The sequence below is a fragment of the Vicugna pacos genome, chromosome 9, assembly GCF_048564905.1.
Source record: "Vicugna pacos chromosome 9, VicPac4, whole genome shotgun sequence".
Classification (NCBI taxonomy): domain Eukaryota; kingdom Metazoa; phylum Chordata; class Mammalia; order Artiodactyla; family Camelidae; genus Vicugna; species Vicugna pacos.
The window spans coordinates 25,798,266-25,820,644 of record NC_132995.1 but is presented as its reverse complement, the minus strand read 5'-3'; the positions used below and the strand labels follow the sequence as shown (position 1 = coordinate 25,820,644).

Here is a 22,379-nt window from a genome sequence, read left to right as displayed (position 1 = left end):
TGCAGCTTCTACACCAAGCTCTGCTCTGAGGTTCAGTCTTCAAAGTCAGCTTTTAGATTCACCTCCTTGGAGCTTTCCCAGGTTGGTAAGTCCTCTGGACAGGTCATGCCTCTCTCATAAACCATCTGTGGTTCTTCACAGCCTAGAAAGTAGAGTTTAAAATTCACATCCCATCTCCAAAATTTTTTTCCCACCTACCTTTCCAGACCACCATCTAACTTGTCTCTAGCGAGGGCTAAATGCTTTCCAGAATATTCCTGAACATTCTTTCACTGTTTCCCTGAAGGGAAAGCCCTTCAGCCCCCTCTCTGCTGGTAGAAATACCCTCTTCTTTCAAGATTTATGACATCATTCCTGACCCCAGGAGTATTTTATCCATCAGGCCCTAAAGGATTTTCATGTGTCTGTGACAATATTTGAGACCCGCAGTGGGGGTTCATGTCAGAAAGAAATAACAAGGTTCAAGATACGAAAGCTGAAGAATCAAAATGATATTTAAAAACAAATTTTGACAGCAAAATATTATATTTAATATGGGAACTGAGTGCATTTTAATATGATTGCCATGTCTTGGTTGGGGTCTTCAAAGGAAAGAGTGCTTGGATCTCCTAGATGTCTCACAGGGAGGACTCCTGAAACCCACACTCAGAGTGTGTTTCTCCTCCTCCTCCTCTTCACACCCAGCACAGGGTCCTGCAGAGCGCTGGGGTTTAATATGTATTTGCTGAGCAAATAAGTGATCACAAGGCTTGGGACTCGATGTCACTGTGAAAATCAGACTTTGGGTTGCACAAAATAAACTTTATCCATTGCTAATAATGTGACACTATTTCCCCTCTTCCAGCTGGTTGAGGGAGGGAATCTAAGAATCAGCTATGCAGAGACTAATGGGATCATTTTACTGAAAGTGATCACAGCAGTAGCAAATTATATCTGCATGGTAGATCTCTGGTATTGCTGAATTTTTTTTTGGTCAAATTTGCCAGCAAATTATTGTCTTAACTCCAAAATGATGTATCCAAGTATTTGTTAATGCAAGAGTGTCAGATGCAATGGAAATTCGTAATGATGAAACATCAACTGAAAGCAAGTTGAATGCCTACTATCTCGTGCTTTTATTTTTCCTTTATCAAATAAAGTTAGTGTTCTCCCATAAACTGATTTAAAAAATACCCTTTACAAGATGAGAAATTCAGACAAAAGGGATGCCAGAGAACCCTAAGCATTGCTGATCAGAGATTTAAAACCATCATTACAGAAAAAGGAAATCTTTTTTTTCAAAATTTCAAATTTGCTTCAGAGATCCAAGCTACAAAAGTCAGGTTTGAGAAATGTGTTCAAAAGTCTGTCATCCCATGGGCTCAGCTGTGGAATTTAAGGTCATATTGTCAGTGACGGTTTGACCTGACCCACATGTACACTGCAGTACTGGCATGGCTGGCCTGTGTCAATACAGAGAGCATGTCATCTTTACAAGCAGACTCTAAGCTTCTTGAGGGTAGGGACTGTCTCTTTCCACTCAGTCTGTCTTTACTCCCTCGCACAACTGGTGCCTACATATTTATGACGACTTGGCTAATAAACACACACGACCCATCTGCCATTAAAAAAACACCAAACCTGCATGCAATGCTCTTAGAAAAGTAGCAAGCTATAAAATCTGGGAAGGCGGTGGAAAAGTGAGTAGATTTATAAAGTAGCCTTTGTCTTTAGTAATTCATGCAGGCAGAAAACTACAGTTGGAGGGCAGTGCTCACTCCCAGTGCTCTGGGTAAGTTTCTCTGTTATTTCAGTGGAAATGTTATCACCTTGGTAATGGAAAGTGGGATTTATATATTGGCCGATTACATCAAATCAGATATAGCTGTTCAGTTTCAGAGATGGGATTTGACCTGTGGGATATTCACATCAAAGAAATGATGAGCCAGCATGTAACGGAAATCTGTTACATTATTTCACAAATCAAGAATATATCCAGCATTATCCTTGAAGCACAATGCATTTCTATTCCTTGACCAAATAGTCATTGAAATCAATATTTGTTGAAGCCCAGATTGATGAAGGGACACAGTAGTTTAGATTATTCTTAAAAAATATTTTCACCCACCCACCTCAACAGAGCTCCATGGGAGGAGTGAATAGCCCTGTCTCTCGGCTTTGAGCTGGGCCACGTGACTTGCCTTGGCCCATGAGACATTAGCAGATGGGATGACTTAGCAGAGGCTTGAAGTCTGTTTGCATGATTGGTATTACCCACTTGTCTTCTGCTGTTGACATGAGAAGAACTTGCCCTGGGTGGTCAATGGCCCTTTGGTCTGGGCCCTGACCTGAGATCTGTGAAGCAGAAGGGCCCCGGAGATCTGCACACGTCTCAGTGAGTGTCCTTTTAGAGGAATTCTGTGATGCAGCAATAACTGACTGTGCAGGTGTTCTACACGTTCAAGGTCAAACAGCCTGTGGCTGGTGGTTTATGTGTGTGTACCAGGAAGTGTGAAAATTCACAGCATCTCAGCTCTCCATCTCACAGAGGGAGGAGGGGCACAGGGAAGTGGGCAATATTGCCCTCAAGGACTCAGAACGCCAGTGGTTGGATAGAGAAAGGAGTAGCTATGGGTGTTGATTCTAGAATTCTAGAGCTGGGCTCCTGTCCCGTAGCTGTGCTCTGAAGGAGAGGCCACCTATACTGTTTTGAATTCTAGTATCAAAGAGCTACAGGAACTAACCAATGAATTACAGACTCTGTCTCCTTCCCCAACTCTTTTTCCCTCTTTCCTTCTCTTTCAATTTAGGGGTGGAGGCAGTGGGATACAGTTGACAGTACACCAGAAAAAGAGTCAAGAAAGCTACACTCCAGGGCTGGATCTGCCACTGGCTCTCTGAGGCTTTGGCTAAGTGACTTCACCTCTTGCAGCTTTTCCTCATCAGTAAAGCAGAGCTGGTAACACTACCTGCCTCACAGAGGCACTGTGAAGGGATTTATGAAATAACAATTCTAAAGTGCTCCCAACAGCGTGTGGCTCAAGCAGTGGCTCTGGGGAGAGGCAGATATCTCTTCCTTTTACAACCTCCTGCAGCAGAAAAGGTTACACATTTCCCACTTCGGCCAGGTGAAAATGTGCAGAGCCAGCACACACTAGCTTCTTCCTGTCAAGAAAATTGGCATTTAACAACCTCCCTGTGGTTGAACAGAGCAGGTCATCAGGTCCTGCTCTCCTCCTGTAAGCGTCCTGCGCTCTCTGGAACCCTTCAGGGAGTGATTCTTAGTGGAGAGGTAACACCACATGTTCTCCATCAGATCTTCTGACTTTGCTTCCTGTTTCACACGGCAGGCTCCACTGGGTTTTGCCCTTGGAGCTCAAGTCAGGTTTGAGCCTCCTTAATCACCTTTGCTGTAGGAAACACTCGGTCTATATAAGATTTGCACACCCTCACTACCTGCAAGGCAGACAGAAGGGCCCCCGCCTCACCCTCCAGAAGCTCGTGATCTTTTTGGGGAACAGACCTCTAGTGGGAAGTGTGCCTGTATCCGACAGGCATTTATTGAGTCCCTACTATGTGCCTCACTCTGTGCAAGCCCTGGAAATGCTGCGGCAAATGAAATACTGCTTGTGGAGACATTAGCTTAGAGAAGTTCTGTCCAAAGAAACATAATGTGAGCCATGCAGGTAACTTCAAACTTCCTGGTAGCTAGATTTAAAAAATAACAATGGACTGTGAAATTAATTTTAATAATGTATTTATTTTATTTAACCCAATATACCCTAAATCTTATCATTTCAACCTGTCATTGAGATTTTTACATTCTTTTATTCACACTAACTCTTACAAATCTGGTGTGTACTCTACACTTAGCACATCTCAGTTTGGATGCTCACAGTTCAAGTGCTAGGTAGCTATGTGGGGCTAGTGGCTCCTACCAAGGACAGCACAAGTCTACAGAAATCAGAGAGCAGTGGGAGGTGATGGGCACATGTCTTTGAAGAGGAATGATGAGGACAGGAAGGTCATGGACATCAGAGATCCCCCAGGAGGAGGCAGTAGAGCTGGGCCTCAAGGATGGGAGGATGAGAGAGATGGCAGAGGCACCAGCAGCAGAAGTCAGCCCAGCCGTGTGGATGGGGGAATATGGGAAGAGAGGGTAGTCAGAGGTGCTGGAGGAATTGTGACTCTGGAGCCACACAAATCATGCCAGCCACAGAAGCATTCTGAAGGGAGTAAACCCAGTTGGGAATACTATAGGCCCAAATATATGGTTTGGCCTTTGAATGTGGATTCACTTTTTGTTCATGGACAAATATTTATTGAACACCTACTATGTGCCAGGGACTGTGAATACAGTGGTGAATAAGATGGTCCTTTCTGCATGGAAATCACATTATATTGGTGTGGAGGTAGACAGTAAACAAACAAACAAACGAATGAATAAATAAATAAAATTGTAAATTAAAAAATAAATAAAATAGACAATAAACAAGTAAATGAAGAAGACAGTTTCAGACAATGATAATGCATGATGGGGTGGGGAAGTAACGAGGTGAAATGATTGGTAGAGTTCAGGTGGGTGGTGAGCAGGACATTCTCCATTGGCCTGTGCAGACCCATTCTCCACTCTGCCCCGTGTGCCAGGAGGCTGACCTCGAAGTGGAGCAGTGGGCACACCCTCTGGCTTCCTGTTGTTTCTGGACAATGGAGAACACCAACAGGACACTGAAGAGTGGGAGGGAGAGGTTAATACACCCAGGGCCCACCCCTGTCCCAGCTGGGACCATGGCTTGGGCAGTGGTTGAGTTCCTGTATCTCTGGCCCCAGCTCTTGCCAAGCACTGTTAACACCATTTTCCCCTCTTGGCCCTCTGAGCTGGGGATTGGTAATGGCTAGTCCCCAGGGCTTCCTCTTCCTGCTTGGTTCCCACAAGTCCATCTGTACCTCTGTAAAATGCGTCTTCATCAAATTTTCTTCAGCCACCCCTCCAAGTGGTCCCGCCACTTCATATGTGGTCAGGGAGCACTCTTTGAGCTTCGGCTTGAAGGACAAGGATTCAGCCAAGGTGACATCTGGGCAAGGATGCTCCAGGCAGAGGGGACCCAGGAGCAAAGGGCTTACAGAGAACAAACTGGGTGTGTCACAAGAACAAGAAAAAAGCCAGAGGGAGCTGACATCAGCAAGAGACAAGAGAGTGGGGAAAAGGTCAGATCACACAGGGGCTCCTGTGCTGGCAGAGAATCCTGATTTATTCTAAGTCCAGTGGGAACCACTGGAGGGTCTAGAGCTGAAGACTAACATGTCTAATTGATACTTTTAAAATACACGGCCTGTGCCAAAAAGAAGAAACCAAACAGCAAAGCCAAACCAAAACCAAACCCCAAAAGGATGGGGACATATTAAGTCACAGAAGCCCACTTGGAAGAGCTCCCAATCGATGAACTAAAACATTTTCAGGGACATAATAAATAATAATGGTGTTAGATTTGAACCCAAAGAGGAAAATACATATTCATGAGTCCATACTGATGTAAATAAATGATGGCATAAATAAATAAATGGAGGGGAAAAGCTAACTCTTCCTTACAAAAGAATCCCAAAGAATAAATGGAGAAGGAATGCAGGAAATAGAAAATTACCATTAGAGCACCACAATAATCATCGCTACAGGCAAAATCTACTGGTGAATGCTAAAATTAGTGAGGAAAATTTAAGGTGAAATGAGGTATTTGCACAGCCCCGAAGTATCTCCCTTCAAATATTAACTACTGTGGTGGTCTTCCTCCAGGAGGGCAAGCTTATCTCCCATCCTCTTGAGTGTAGCCTGTATTCTGTGACTTACTTTTTTTTTTTTTAATTTCAGTATAGTCAGTTACAATGTGTCAATTTCTGGTGTACAGCATCATGTCCCAGTCATGCATATATATACATATATTCATTTTCATATTCTTTTTTATTAAAGGTTATTATAAGATATTGAATATAGTTCCCTGCACTGTTACAGCAGAGTGTTACAGCAACCAGGATCCTGGTGAGAAACCAAGGGGCACTTGGAGGGTTGGAGTACTCAGGTTTATTACGCCGGTAGGACCAGAGGAGTTAACACTCCAAGCTCTGGACCCCGTTTGTAGGTTTACACAGGTTTTTATAGGTTACTAGTCAAGCTTTTGCAAGATGAGGTGTTAGAAATGGACCAATCAGGAGTGAGTTTTGGGAACCAATAGAATCATAGGGGTAAGTTCTGTTCTCCTAGACGTTTTACAAAAGCACAAAAGCAAAATAATGTCACCAGGCCAGGGAACTGGATGGCACCAGGAAGAATGCAGTGGCCCTGCCTGGGGGTCCTGCCAGTCTTTTCATGGGGCTTCCCACCTCAGCACTATACAGAAGAAATTTATCTGTTTTCATATATAGTGGTTAACATCTGCAAATTTCAAACATCCAAATTTATCCCTTCCCACCCTCTTTCTCTCGGTAACCATGATTGTTTACTATATTCTGTGAGTCTGTTTCTGTTTTGCAGATGAGTTCATTAGTGTCCTCTTTTTTCTTTTTCTTTTTCTTTTTTTTAGGATTTCACATATGAATGATATCAGATGGTATTTTTCTTTGTCTTTCTGACTTACTTCACTTAGAATGACAATCTCCAGGCCCATTCATCTTGCTGCAAATGGCATTATTTTATTTTTTTTATTGATGAGTAGTATTCCATTGTATAAATATACCACAACTCACACCAGTCAGGATGGCCATCATTAAAATGTCCACAAATGATAAATGCTGGAGAGGGTGTGGAGAAAAGGGAACCCTCCTACACTGTTCATAGGAATGCAGTTTGGTGCAGCCATTATGGAAAACAGTATGGAGATTCCTTAAAAAACTAAAAATAGACTTACCATATAATCCAGCAACCCCACTCCTGGGCGTATATCCAGAGGAAACTAATTCGAAAAGATACATGTACCCAATATTCATAGCAGCACAATTTACAATAGCCAAGACATGGAAAGAACCTAAATTAATGTCCATCAACAGATGACTGGATAAAGAAGTTGTGACTCACTTCTAATACACAGAGTATGGAAAGGTGTAAACAGTAACTTTAGGGTGGAGAAACACAATTGACATGACTTTAACCAAGTGATGAAAGTTAGCATCACCAGCAAGGTTGGTCTCACGTACCCCCCTGAAATGATGAGATTAGAAGGGCTCCTTGTCTTTGTGGTGCACTCCCTCAAATCTGTGACCTCAATACAGCACAAGAAATCATCAGCCAAATTCAAACAGCCTGCAAAATAACTGGCCCGTACACTTCAAAAATGACACGGTCATGTAGGACAAGAAAAGGCTGAGGAACTGTCACAGATTACAGAGAAGATGGAGGAGACATGGTGAGTATACGCCATGGGATGGTCCTGGACTGGACTCTGGAACAGAGAAAGGAAGTCTGTAGTTTAGTTAATAGCATTACATCAATGTTAATTGATTAGTTTTTGTTTGTTTGTTTGTTTTTGTTTTGTTTGCTCCAAAAAGCTTTATTGTTTCCATTTGGTCCAAAGCTTGGGAGAGGATTCCAGGACAGTTAAAAATCTGCCTAGTGACTGCAGGGAGAGGCTTCAGGCAAAAGTCCTAACACCAGGGGGGCTCCACAAAGGCCGCTGGGTTGCAAAGGCTCCTAGTCGTGCTTGAGGGTGGGCCTTTCCGAGAGGTACTCGCCCAGCCCAGCCTGGGGACCATCCAGCCTGCGGAGGTGAGTCAGATGATCGACCATCTTTCTATGAGTTTCACCTCCTCATCCAGGGAGTGGTTCTGCAGGAAGTCACAGAGATGTGAGTCTGCGTGGGCAGAGCCCAGGGTATGCAGATCCAAAAGGGCCTGGTTTAGGTTCTTCTCCATGACAGTGGCAGCTTCCATAGTGTCCTGCTTTTTACCCGACTCATCTCGAGATGGCACCTTCATGTCCTGGAAGAGAGCACAGCCGCTGCACTGGTTTCACATTTTCAAGAGACGCTAAGTGTCCTTACGCTTCTCCAAGCATTCCAGAGCCACATTGTCGCGGTGGAAATGGAAGCCCAGAGATACGTAGGTGTCAGAATCCTGCAGATGCATGTTAACATGTGGTTGACAGCGGTGGAATAATTCTGACAAATCTGGGAGCTCACGGCAGATGAGTAATGAGGAGTTAAGCTCAAAAAATCGTGTTGGCTGGTCCCAGAGGCCGAGGATAGCAGAGTGGCTCGTTCTGAAGGTTGCGATTAGAAAAAAGTTGAGGGTGGTCAGAGGCTGGAGCAAGGGGCGTCCCTGGGTCCGTTCCAGCCAAACAGTGTTGAAGCAACAGACAAATCGACGGGATTGCCGAACACACTGCCAATTTCTTAGTTTTGATTACTGTACTGTGGTTATGTAAGACATTAATATTAGCTGAGCTGGATGAAAGGTATATGAAAACTTTGTGCTATCTTCGAACTCTTCTCTATATCTAAAATTATTTAAAATTAAAAAAAATTAAATGCATGACTGTGTATATACACATGGTTATACATATGTGTATATATACATACATCATTTATACCACAAGTTATAGTAGAAATCAAGTTAGCACATCTTCAGTGCTTTCCTTTCTACCCACACTTCAGCACAGGAGCAGAGGAATGACACACACCTTCCTCACTCTCTATATTCTCAGGTTTGGCCTCTCTGGGCCTCAGTGGCTTCATCTGTAAAGTGGGAGGTTAGGTTGTGGATCTGTAAGTCCTTGTCAGATTGAGATATCAAACTCTGAGGATGCCATCTTCATTTGTTGGATGATAATCGTATCTGAAGCCACTGAGGCCAATTTAACACTTGTTCTGCTTCCTGCATGGTAGGATTGCAGAGTAGGAGGCAGTCCTAACAACTATAAAAACAGCTAACTCTTTGCTGTGTGCTGGGCACAATTCTGAGCCCTGACTAAACCCTCAGCATAACTATCGGTATCAGCATCCCCCCTTTACAGATGAGAAAGCTGAGGCCCTGAGATGTGAAGGGTGCTGCTCGGGGGTATGCTGCTCAGGAGGGGCACAGCACTTGAGCTCTATATGATCCTACAAGTGGTCCCATGCTGGAAGGAGCAGGATGGAGGCCCTGGAGACGTTGATGAAGCCCGGATGAAGGCAGGGACAGAGCCTGCCTCCTCTCCCCAGTTGGGAACAGTGCTGCTGGCTGGTGCCTGCCCCTCTGTACCCAGGCCCCCCACGGGCCACATTCTCAGCCCCAGGCCCGGGTCCTGGCACAGGAACACTTGGGGGAGGGAACAATTTAGCGACTTGCTGACTCCAGAAGCGATTTCCTTTCAGCTGCCTCCCTGGGAACAAGGGGACTATCTCTCTCTCTACCTCCTGTCTAACTCCTCCCAGCCCAGCTCTTTATGGATGGTGTGGGCTCACGGGTGCCTGCATTTCACTTATCTTGTTTCCTCTATTGGTTTTACAAAATTTACCAAGTGACAAATACTCATCATAAAAATATTCAAAGAGCACAGACATATAATGGAAGCAGTGAAGCACCCCCTTCCTCCTTTCCTCAGGCCTCCGTGGCCTTCCCCTAATCCCACTCCCTGGGGGCAGTTGCTGTGAGCAGCATTTTCTGAAGATGTGGCACTAAATTTTGTTTACGCTAAAAATAGGCCCCATGAGAACCAGGACTGTGTCTTTCTTGCTCCTTGTTGTTCTGTGGACCTAAAGCCGACTGTCTGATACTTCTCCAGCGAAGATGGGTTTATTCGGGATCAGCAAAGCATTGCAATTCGGGGTCTGCAACCATGGTGAGCCATGCACAGGTCCCCGAGTGGCAAGGGAAGGTGCACACTTTTATAGAGGGGAAAGGAAGCTGGGAGGGCTAAACAAAGAGTCCATGGCTTTTCATTGGTGGAGTCCTTTCCAGGAAAGAAGAAGAGTCTTTCTTCTTCCTAATGGACTCTGCTATGGCTGCAAGGCATCAGAGCCCCCCTCTTTGGTCTCTCAACTCTATTTAAATGGAGTTTCTGTCTATTAATTTTTTTACAGTTCCCAGAAGAGGGCCTGGGTAGGTGGCCAGTCATATTTGTTGAATGCTAGATGAATAAATGATTGGTTTCATAACTTTTCCCCCTAAGAAACAGAGCTATTTACCTACTTCATTCTTCTTTAGGGATCACTGGGCAGTCCATGATCCATAAGCACCTTAATGTATTTAACCATCTCCTTATTAATAAACACTTGCATATTTTTGTAGTTTTCCTCTTACAAACATGATGCAGTGAGCCCTCTTTGACAGGTATCTTATTAGGCATGAGTTACTACTTCATAAGGGAGATTCTCTGGTGTGGAAGTGCTGCATCAAAGGGTATGTTTAAAATCTGCCCTAGAGATATGAAAGGGTCTGTGGGAGCTGGACAGAGGGTGTGGGGCTGTTGCTGGGGGAGAGTAGCCACAGGTTCTATGAGGCCACGAGTGCTTTCTGATGGGGTTAAATTGGCATCTCCTGCTCAGGCTTGTGTTGGGCTTATAAGGAGAGCATTTTCCTTTTTTAGGGTCTTGGCCAATGAAACTCACTCTGGCGACCTGCAGGTGGCTTGAGGTGGCAGACAAGGGTGTCTCTACCCGGGCATTTAGGACTCTTTATTGGAACTCTTACTATAAGTGCTTGGTTTTCAAAATACCTTTACTGGATCGGCTTCTCTGGACCTTCCAACTCCCATGATGCAGTCTGGAAAGCTAACTCTACCCTCATTTCACAGAAGAGGTAAATGACAGCCTGAGTCACACGCTCCCCAGCAGGAGAAAAGGCAACTGTGTTTACCGACTACTGGGAGGACAATCGGAAATTATTGTTTTCCTGGGGTGACTTTTTAAGGGGGAAGATGTCCTTAAGTATTTAGTAGGTGCCTTGTCTTGGGAGGAAAAGAGAGTGAAACCAATCTGGTGTCAAATCTGTAATGAGGTCTGTTGGCCCCCAAATGAGAATCTCCAAATAGATCCTCTGAAGAGAGCACACAGATGGAGAAGAGATTTCAGAAAACAGAAACCAGGTTGCAGAGATACCAGTAAGAAATGAATGTCCTCTGAGTCTTTTCAGCTTGGGTCTTAGGGCAGTTAAAGTATTGCCTCATGTAAAGTGATGGCTGATGATTTTTATAAAGTATTTAATTTTGTCAGGGTTGGTTCACAGTTCAGTTAACTGCCCTCATCAGAGGGTTTGATAACAAGGTCAACATCAATGGCAACAAAACTGCCTGAAATGGACACCATTTTTGACTGAAGTCCCTAGGGAGCCCCTCCCACTCCTTTCATTCAAGAGGAACTCCTCAGAGTTGACCAGGGCTTTTACAGGAGTGATCAGCAAAGATCACCCCTCGCTGAGCTGGTAGCTGCTTAGTATGGAGCTGCTGACAGCCTTCTTGGCACTGTACAGGGACAGGCTCCTTGAGGATGAAGTCAGTGTGCTAAGAAACTGGCTGAGAGATGAAGGAACATAGCCGCTGGATCCAGCTGTTCCTGAAGCAAATCAGTCTTGGACTTTCCAACTAACAGAGTGAATAAATCTCCTTTTTGTTTTATCTAGTTTGGTCTCCATCACTGAAAGACTCATTAAGATTTATCTTAGGACACAAACTGTTAAGCACAAGTATTATAATAATTACTAATTATTATTTTACCAATAATTTTTAAATGAGGGTGTAATTTATACACAGTAAAATTCAAGTCCTAAGTTCCTGGGTCATTGAGTGTTGACAAATGCGTGCACACCCCTATTAAGACATAGAACAATTTCATCACTCCTGGAAGATCCCTTGCATCCGTTCCTGGTCCATCTGTCTTCATCTCCCACCTTAGGGACAACAGCTATTTGAAGTCTTTCACTGTAGATTCGTTCTACCCGTTTTAGACCTTCCTCTCAATGAAATCAGCAGTATGTGCTCGTTCGTGTCTGGCTTCTCACTCAACGTGAAGCTTTCAGATTCATCTACAATCTTGCAAATAACACCCAAAGTATTTGCACCCTCCTGCTATGCCAAGCTCTGTGTTCAGCGCTTTCTGTTCTTTATCATAATATCTTTGCATAATCTTACAGTGTGTGTTTATCATCCCCATTTTGCAGCTGAGGAAACTGAGGCTTAGGTTCAGTTATGTGCTCAGATCTTAATGCGGGTCAGCAGATCAGTCACAATTTGATCTCTGGTGCCTGGCTGCAGAGCGGGAGGCGCAGAGATCCTGGCTCTGTGTCTCCTGCCCAAGGCCGGTCACATGCCGCTGGAAACAGGTCATTAACCATCTCGCCCACATCCCTCTTTGGCCTCCCAGCTGCTCCTTCCCATTCTGTGCTTGCTCTCCTTGGCCTTGGGCTGAGACCTCATCTTCTGTTCCACTCGCGGGGGAGGGGTCACCTTCACCCACGCCGATGTGAGTGAGCTGCGGGGAGGGAGGGAGAGCCCAGGGTGCGGAGGCCTCTGCTGTCCCGGTGAATTACTGCGCCGTCTGCGTCCTCTGAGTGATGAGTGTGCGCGAAGCCTGACCCATAAATACGGTTACATTTCTAGGCCTGTCCACGGAAAGATTATCTACGGCTATAAAAAGGGGAAGGTGAAGTTGGAAAGAAACAACTGCCACCCAGATAACCCAAATTAAATAAAAGCCTTCCCATCTAAGGTGACACCCGATTCAGTATGGAATTTTTTGGAAGTGTGCGGAGCTGTTAGTCATGACTCACAGATACGCCCCAGAGCTGTGAGGGCTGCTTCCGGGGCCGCGCGCACCAGCCGAGCATCCCTCTGCGCCGCCAAGGGTTTGCTGGGAGGCCGGGTGTTACTCAGCCCGCACGACTGCGACAAAACCGCGGCTCCTGGTCCTGCCCGCTTCCTGCCTCCCTCTCCAGACCCTTCAGCCTAGACTCCTTGAGATCAGGGACCTGAAAGGATCATTCGGGTTCTCTGGGAAGGGGGTGGGTTAGAGAAGAGAGCAGGCAGCTGTGGGCAGGTTGCCCACCTGGCTCTGAGGGCACGTGGATTGGCTCTCCTGTGGGGCGAGGGCAGAGGCAAGGAACTGGCATGCAGCTTCCGGTCTGAACATAATGATTTGCAGGACCAACTGGGCTATTTCTGCAGGTTCACCGGCAATTTCGGTTGCTCAGTAAACACAGCCTGTGAGCCAGGAGTCGGTGAACCACGGGCTCAGACCCGTATTAAGATCATGCTTGGACAGTAGCTGGCAGTCGGGAAACCAACTGTATCACTTTTGATTAGCGCACCACAAAGCTTCCAAGTTTGCCGGGGCCACTGCATTCTCTTCCAGAATTCATGTTGCAACTGATTGTGGTCTAAAAACAAATAAGCCCTGGGCTTTTGCAAAGAGAGAAAAATATTCTGTATTTGAGGATATCCCCCACCCCAACACACACACCCAGCCTTGGATCCGCCTTCCAATCCATATGAAGGTCTCCCCACCTTGCTCCCTGCCCTCTGCCCTCCCCTTTTCTTGCTTCACTAGGGCTCATCCTCCTCTTTCTGAGCCTGGCTTCATTTCCACAGCCGCTTTATCCAGGCTTGAACTCCCAAGTGCCGACACCGGTGCACACGCTTCCTTCTACATTCTTTAAAAGCAGCAACAACCATGATAGTAGCGACAATAATAATGATGATACTTACCATTTAGCAGCCACTTGCTACACCATGTTAAGCACTGTGTTAAGTACCTTATAAGCACGATTTCACGTAATTCCAAAGCAGTTCTTGGGGGCTGGTGCTACAAACATTACTCCCACCTTGCTAGTAAGGAAATGAGGATTTGAGAAGCACACTCACTTGGCTGAATTCTCCACGGCAGTGACTGGTAATCTTGAGCTTGGACCGAGGGTATCTGGCTCCAGAACCCAGGTTCTTAACATCTGTGCGTTACTGTTTTAAAGAGTAACATGTGATCTTCAACAGCATTCTTCAAATCTTGGCTTGTGACCCAGAAAGTCATTTTAGTGAGTCATGCACTTTTAAAAACTAAGCTCCAGTTGGGAACCTCAAAGTGCATCATCTATATTAAGGACAAGTATGATTTCTTGACACTTTATTTCAATTCCACATAAACATGTATGCACATACCTGTTTACAGTGTAAGTTGTACTTAAGTTTGGTCACAACTGAAAACAGTCTGGGCTATGAGGTCCCTCTGGGAACATGCTGGTTGGGTTTTGTCCTCTCTTTTTCCTATTTTTCCTAATTATAATCATTTTTAATGGTAGTGATTTCTCCTGACTCTGATGGATGCGAAATTGCTTAGCAAATTCTAAAATGTGACACATCAGCAACATTCAGGCTAATTTTTACTCTTGCTGAGTGGTTTTGTTCACGTATCCAGGGGCAGGTGGAGGGGGAGGGGTCATGGGACTGTCATCACAGGCTCTGAGGGAGTTTCTCATCTCACTGCCTGTGGCTGCTGCCGCCTGTCAGCCCTCAGGGCACAATTTCCTCCAATGAGAAGCCCCATGCCCAGAGGTTAGTTCTTAGGTGACAGGGATAGAAAAGCTCCTGGTCCTTTGGGAAATGTTTCCAGGAGGATTTGGCCCTGTCAGCCTTTTCCCAGACGTCCAAGGGCTAGCCAGGGCTGGAGCAAATGTGCCCATCCCAGCAGCTGGCTCTCAGCTCCCCGGGAAGACTGGGGCAGAGTCCGCTGGCTCACCACCCGTCCAAGCTCCCCTTCCACTGCGCCTCAGGCCAGGCCTTTGCTCAGCTGTCCTTTCACAGGTCAGAGAAGAGCTTTGGGACTTGATTCCCCACAGCAATCTCCACCATCAGTGCAAAAGTCACAACAGTCCTATGGGTTTATGTGGGGTCTTGCTTCTCACAAGCTCAAAGCAATTTCTTGAATGTTGGGCTCATTTCTTCCAAGGTCTTTGTGGAAGGTGTGGTTTCCCTGCTAGCTTTTGACACCTGGGTAACATGAAAGGACGATGATTTGGAAGTTCTGGCCTTGATAACCAGTTGGAGGGTGTGGGCTGGGGTTGGATTTGGCTCAGTTTAGTTTCCCAAAACTTCCCATCTCTGATTTCTGATTCTGATTTCTCAACCGTGTTCCATTATCACCTTCCTAAAAGTCCCTTTTAGACATTTTTCCCTCTTTGCCTTCAACCCACCTGTGAAATGTCAGTACCACAGATACACACACTGCATGTCTGCTTATGTACTGTATGTAATTCTGCTTATACATAAAAAGAGTAAGGTTTTTTCACCCCCACTCACCCAGAAGCCAATTTTTACCCTCTTGGGTATGCTTCTGCTCCATAGAGAATGCAGGCTCTAGAGAGATGGAGAGGACAGGCCTGGCCTCACAAGGCCTGGGCTCAGGGTCTGTGCACTAGTGCAGGGTAGCAACATCACCCTCTCTGGGGTTACTGTAAGGACTAAAGGCCATTCTGCAAGTAAAGCACTTAGCACATGCTTCGCACCAGTGAAACCCTCATAGGTACGGCATCATTACTAGTGATGATCATAAGAGTGAATGTGTCCTGGGGAATTATTGTCTGATGGCATTTAGAGCTCTTCATAAACTTGGTGACCTAGCTCTCATGGCAACCCTGTGAGGCAGGGACTGCCATTATCATCTTACAGAGAAGAAAATTGAGGTGCAGAGATGTTGATTTATCCAAGGTCACATAGCTGGTAAGTGACAGAACCAGTATTTGATTCCAGAGCATCTGGCCCCTGAGCCTACTCTTAACTGTGAGACTATGTACATTAGTCATGTAAGTACAATGCTAGTGGAAACGTTAGGATGAATACTTTAACTTCTTCAACAATGGCAAGTGGCCTCACCGGTTGGTTTCAAATGGTTCTGGTCCCTATGGTCCTCTCAGGACTTGAAATGAACTTTCCTGATTCTTTCTTTGCAAGCAGAGCTGCCTAAATTGCTGATAAGGATCAGTTATTTGAGTTCCCACTTGGCAGCCAACTCAGGGGAACCACTCAGGCATCCCCTCTGACCACTCTTCCCTCTTTGGAATGAAGATAGCGCCGAGTGTGGGCCGCCTCTGTGGAGATGTGTGTTGCTATGGCAGCAGCTCCTGCCTCCTTCCTACCCTCTCAGAGGTGCTCTGACACAGGCAGCAGTTTCCATGGTAACAAGCTGAGTGGAGGGTCCATGAAGAAAGGACTGTGTGTTCTGACATGAGGGGATGGAAAATGAATCCTGGGCATTTGGAAGGCTACCCTGCCACATGGCCAAGGCAAATGGCATCATCACTGCAGGAATGGCCCCAGCAAGTGGAGTATTAGAGACATCAGAGTTTCTTAGCTTATTCTCCCCTACAAGTTCAACCTTTTGTCTTTTGTCTTTTTTTTTGTAAGGACAATTTAAGACTTCAGAAAATAAAATGAAGAGGAGGCAACTTTAGTTAGAGTGTATAATTCAGGGGTGTATAATTCAATTACTATGCATGCAATAGATTCAGAAATAAACTTTTAAACATGGTTCCAAGCCCCTGGGAGAAGTTTCAGAGGATGAAAGGACCGATGCTCTGTCCTATTTGAAGCTGTTCAATGTCCAGTTGAAAAAACCCCTTCCCGCAGACTGCCAGCCCACAGCTGCTATGCCCCTTCAGAGCCCATGATTTTTCTGCTGCCAGGAAGGCTGGGCTGCTCTGCTCTCCTCCCCAGGGCCATGGCTGGCTGCACCCTGGGATCTGGTCCCACACATCAACACTCTGCCCTTTGCAGGCTTTCAAGGTAACAGGAGGTGTGGGAGGAAAGTCCAGTATTGTAAGCAGAGGCTCAGCAAGGAGAGACCACGTGACAGTGGCAAAGGATTTGCATCTCTTGCTGCGTCAGCCTATGGGATAAGGGAGGGGACGAGCTGGCCGCTGCTGACTGAGAGCTTACTACGTGCTAGGCTTCATTCTAAACAATTGACATCTATTGATGCATTTAATTTTGCCAGCAACCTGATGAGATAAATACTATTATCCCCATTTTACAGATGAGGAAGTAAGCACTGAGAGCTTGAGAAGATTACTCAGGGTCTCACACATAGTAAATAGCAGAGCTGGCATTCAGATCACACATCAGGATGCTAGATTTGAGCTGTAGCTTTCTGAAGAAGCTAAATGAGTGTAATCAGAGAAGGTTGGGCAGAAAGTGAGCTTGCTGCCAGAAGAGGTTTGTTAGTGTGATTGTCCAGTTTGGGTCCGATGTCAACGCCCAAACTGATTATTGAATCATAATGTTTTATTCACATTGGCCAAACCTGGCTCATGTGCCCAAATTTGGCACCATGTAATGGGGGGAAGAAGCTAAGCATTGGTAAGGAAAGTCCCCAAATGAAACTCAGGGGCCATGAGCAGAAGAGGGGGTGGGTGCTGGAGAGGAAAAACAGCCGCTGTTCTTAACCCTCCCCTCTAGGATATGCAGAGAAACAGCGACCAGCCACTCACAGCCAAATCCTGCACCACTTCGAGAGCCCAGCTATATAAGGCATGGATGTGACTCAGTTTCTCTTCTCCCCCGGGGGAAGCAGCCAGCCAGTGGCAGCTGTGCCAAGCTGGTCGCAGCCAGGTCCCCGTCTGCACCACTGGGTGGGACACATGGCTGTTTTGATCCCTGCTTTCCTCCTGACCCGCCCTTGCACTGCCTCATTCCCTCCGCTTTCTGTGTCTCTTGTCCACTTCTCCTCACAGTCGCCTTACTCAGGCTCTTTCATCAGAAGTGCTTCAAATCTTTCATCGTCCCGGTCTGCCCACCCTTCTCCCGGCATTTTCCCACCGTCTTTCTGTGCTCTCCTTACGGCCCCAGCCCAGGTACATAAGAGCCCAGAGGCTTTTCTGGGCAGGTCTTTGAGAATTTTGAAGCATGTGATTCAGGGAACTGAGAGTCAGGGAGGCGAAGCATATCTCATTCAGTTTTTTTGTCGCAGAGGGATGGCAGCTTCAGAGAGGTCTCTGATGCCAGACCTCTTTCCTCTCACACCTCTGACTCTGAGCCTAGAGGAAGAGCTCAGTGATTCCCTCTATAGGTATTTACTTCGTCCCTCGTGGACCCACCTTCCTCTGAATTTCCATGTAATCTCATGGGTACTTTGGCTCCTAGGACCTATCTCCCTCTGTGGCTCCTAGAGTCCTAAGGAAATAGAAATTCAGGCACATTTGCTTGGCTGCAGAATTTTAAGAGATTTCATTGCCTCTGGTATTCTACATTTCAGGGGAAGTAGAGAGCGTTCAGATAGAAAGACGGCTCTGAAAAGCCACATGACAGGCAGGGACTATGATGGACTCAATTCAAATTCTCATGTTGAAGCCCTGACCCTCAATGGGATGGTATTTGGAGGCTGCGCCTTTAAGAGGTCATTAGGTTTAGATGAGTGCGTGAGGGTGGTGCTGTCACCATGTGATTATCTCCTCTTACAAGAAGACTAGGAGACAGAGCTCCTTCTCTCTCCATGAGCACTTACCGAGGAAAGGCCATGTGAGCACCCAGACAGAATGCGGCCATCTACAAACCAGGACCTTGAACTTCCCGACCTCCAGGACTGGAAGAAATAAGTTTCTGGTGTTTACACCTCCCAGTGTGTGGTAGTCTGTGACAGCAGCCTGAGCAGGCTGAGACAGGGATGCTAATAGCAGAAGCCAGCCTTGCTCCTTTGTTCAGGGAACTCGAGGACACCCTGCCAAATTTCCTGGAGCTCACTGACCAACTTCCAAAGCTTAAATTCTTGATTTCATGTGTCAGGTAAGGGAGAAATGTAAATTCACTACTTTTCCACATGAGGTGGTCATTAGTACTGTTCAGGAAACATCTCTGTTCTCCTGACACAATGCAGGATTGCATGGCACTGCCCCCTTAGAGTTAGATGTGCACCTGAGACACTCTGGGCAACAAAATGTCTGGCCTCTTCAGGGGAAGGCTGTGAGGGCCAGTGTGTGATTGATCACATTCCCTCCTCCTCCCTTGCCCTCTGTCATGAGAACCAGCATTAAGAAGCAGGCTACTCCATCAGCCTCAGTCCTGGGGTCAGGAAACATGACGAGACCACCTCCCCTCCTATCTGCTATGGACGTGTGCCAGGAGTACCGTGTAAGTCTCTGCTCTGATGGAGCAGCCCGCTCCAGTCCGCCCTGACTGTTGGTCAAGTCCTTTTACAGAGGGGCTGTAAGTGGATCAAGGCCTGAAGGCACATTTGTTTAATGGATATTTCCTACTCCATTAGCCTAAAAGATTCTCTCCTCCACCCACCAACCCTTCCTATGGCTCCATCCTTACCTTCCAGGTCTCAGCTCAAGCATCACCAGGGGACTTCTTTGTCACCGATCTCCTCCCAGTCACGTCACGCCTTCATCCTTCATCCATAATATCACTTGGCAAAGGCTGATATAATCCTGATTATTTGCTTCCCCACCAGTATAAAAACTCCCAGAAGGCAAGGACTTTTTCTTGTGTACCACTGTATCCTCGGTCCTTAGAACCCTGCCTGTCACCTCCCACTTCAATATAGCTCTTTGAATGAAAGAGTAATTGGATGGGAAAGGAAGCAACAAAGAAAAACCTTCATGTATACACATGTCCTTCAGAGTCATTTCGGCTTACGATGCATCTTAGAAGCGAATGGGGGCTTGGCAAAGTTTGAAGCTCTTCTCTGTCCTTCAGACTCACTCTTAGTACTAACATGTGTGCTAATTAGAACACCTCATGAGAATATCTCAGTAGCAGTTCATTGCTCCAGCTCTTCCCTGGGGAACTCACGCCTCCCACATCATCCTCTCTGAACCACTGCCTGGTCCTCCAGTTGCCTTATCATTTGCTTCACTTGGGCAACCATGACTCTCCACTGCTTCAGCTTACCTGTCATGTGGAGATGCCCTCAGACCAGGAGCCCCTGAGGACAGGGGCTGAAACTTTATACCTGTGTTTCCCGGGTCTCCAGCAGCTCCAGTCCTACAGGAGGAGTTTAGGAGATGCTGACAGAGAGGATGAACTGTCTTCAGTTGTCTGTAATTATATCCCACGTGTTAGTCTGGTCACTCCGGGAAGACTAGAGCAAGGAGGCTGGAGGTCACGACTTTGTTTCTCCTTGTGTCTTCTTTGTGTCAAGCATGTAGTAAATGTTCAATAAATATTGACTGATTTTTTTTTCCTTTCTCAGGACCCACCGTGTTTTGTCTTTCTCCCTTTACATGGAGACAGGTGTTCGCAGAAATATTTGGTAAGCTTGCTGTAAACTCCATCATCAGGGTCTCTGGGCTTCTAGAGGAAGATTAATTTGGGGAGGGAGGCCACTGCCACAGGTGAATAAATACAGTGGCTTTATTTCCAAAACGTCTAAACCCCACCTTACAACACTCTGTCTGCGTAAAGAGTTTTGTGTCACGTTCAGGCGCATGAGGTAATTTTGGAGTGGCAGTCCAGGTGCCCAATAAACATTAGCCAGATGAGTAAAGGAATGAATGGCAAAAACTCAGATGAGCTGCAAAATTAAAAGCTTCTGTCTCAGATGTAAATAACATAAGAAAATCAATTCTACCTGGAAAGAAATCTCATTTTCTAAAACTCTTCTGTAACATCAAAACTATTCTTTTTTTTAAATGACTCTTTAAAAGCAGTCTTGTTTTATTTTTTGAGGGGTGGGGGGAAGCAATAAGTAATTAGGCTTATCTATCTATCTATCTACCTATCTATCTATCTATCTAATGGTGGTACTAGGGATTGAACCCAGGACCTTACGCATACTAGGCATGTGCTCTACCACTGAGCTCTACCCTAAAAATTCTTCTTCAAGGGAACTCTGAAACAATCCGATTCTCTCCTTTGATCTGAGATCTTGCTGGGAAGCCCTTAGAAGTTTCCATAAGATGCCAGAAGTGTCCTGGTCACTTCTGTTATGATAGTACAGTCACGCCCTCAATGGTGACCCGCAGATGGGTGCCTGGGGTCGGTAGCCATCCTGTGTCAGAGCTTTCCTCACAGCTGAGTGCCTCCATGCTCTGCACAGTGTGGACCCGGGGCCACAGGAGCATCTCTTGTCTGGTATAATCCCTGCTCTAATTGCGTTGGGAAGAGAAACCTGTAAATAAATAGCAGTTGTGAAGTCTGACGTTCTATCATAAGGGAAAGCAAAGTAGAGTGGACACCATGGGGGAAATGGCTAACTGCCTGTTTACAGTCAAGGAAGGCTTTGTAAGGGATGCTTAACCTTGAGTGATGACTAGAAGAGGACAGTCCAGCTCAGACATGGCTGCAAAAACGGAGGCGTGTGGAACAGCGTGGTGCCTTGGAGCCTTTCTGGGAACAGCAGGTGTTCAGCACTGCTGGGAAATGGGGCAATTCCATGCTGCCTTCAATCTGCTTTTCATCAAGTTTTTATAGTCTCTCCAGTACACAGCATCAAGCAGAAATGAGCGCACAAGCACACACACGCACAGATGTGAACGCACAAGCACACTTGTTGGCACTGATGTATAATACACTTTGTGTGCTTCTCATTGCCCACCAAAGTCTGTTCTGAAGGCTCAGACTCACCTACAAATGTGGGCACACACAAGGCTGGCGTGTGTTCCTCCAGTAACTGTGTAACCAAAGGAAATAGAGTTGGATCTTGGTCTGGAGAAATATTGGGGAATATCTCAACAAATAGAGCAGCTATATAATTCCTTGAATAATTTGGGGGATTTTGTTGTTGTGTTAAATTTAACAATCTGCTCTCCTCCGCATCTTTGTGTTGTATCAAGTAATTTAGCAACATCAGCTGCCAATCTCAGACCTTCCCAGCTACCTAAAAGACAGACAGGAGCCAACTGCATCATCCCCTTCTTGGATCTAGTGATTGTGAGAACTGTCATAGCACCCACTTAACCTGACCAATAATCAGGGGTCATTTTGAATGACAGCTTTACAGTTTTTCATATAAACTCACACCCTTGAAAATGGTATCGATTGTCAATATAACAGAATCTATCTGTATGTCACCTCAGCATCAAAATGCATATTCAGAACTTCTTTTCCTCAGCTTCGTTCTGGTAGGCTAGCTCCATGCTGGCAAAGTCTAGACACAGTAAGTGGGGAGATGTCAGGGGGAACCCACCAGCTGGGAGCCCTCTCGGTTGATGGGCCCTTTGTTTCTGCTCTCTGCTATCATTTTAGAGGTAATAATGCTTGCCTTGTTTAAATACCAGGCAATTACTTTTTTTTCAGCAAACTCATGAGCAGAAAAGAGAATCACCATGGCCTGGAGAGAAGGCAGTGAGTCAAACATCAGGACTTAAGCCTAGTAGCAGGCCACAGAGACAGTGCCACATCACCAGGGGCCTCCCAACCACCCCCGGTCACTGGACACCTGCTGTGTTCTCCATCCCCTCTAAGATGCCCAACTGGACTGCAAGGACCTGCTAAAAATTTATATTCTAACTAAATT

The 22,379-nt window shown here is 46.0% G+C and overlaps 1 long non-coding RNA gene across 2 annotated transcripts in view; it reads left to right on the top strand.

Annotated features, from left to right (window-relative positions):
- The window catches only part of LOC140698454 (uncharacterized), a 63,139-nt gene that overhangs the window by 19,024 nt on the left and 21,736 nt on the right, over positions 1 to 22,379 (top strand). For both annotated transcript variants that reach the window (XR_012076243.1, XR_012076242.1), the window contains exon 2: positions 20,115 to 20,174. This is a non-coding gene — a long non-coding RNA (uncharacterized lncRNA). The remainder of the gene's footprint in view (positions 1 to 20,114; positions 20,175 to 22,379) is intronic.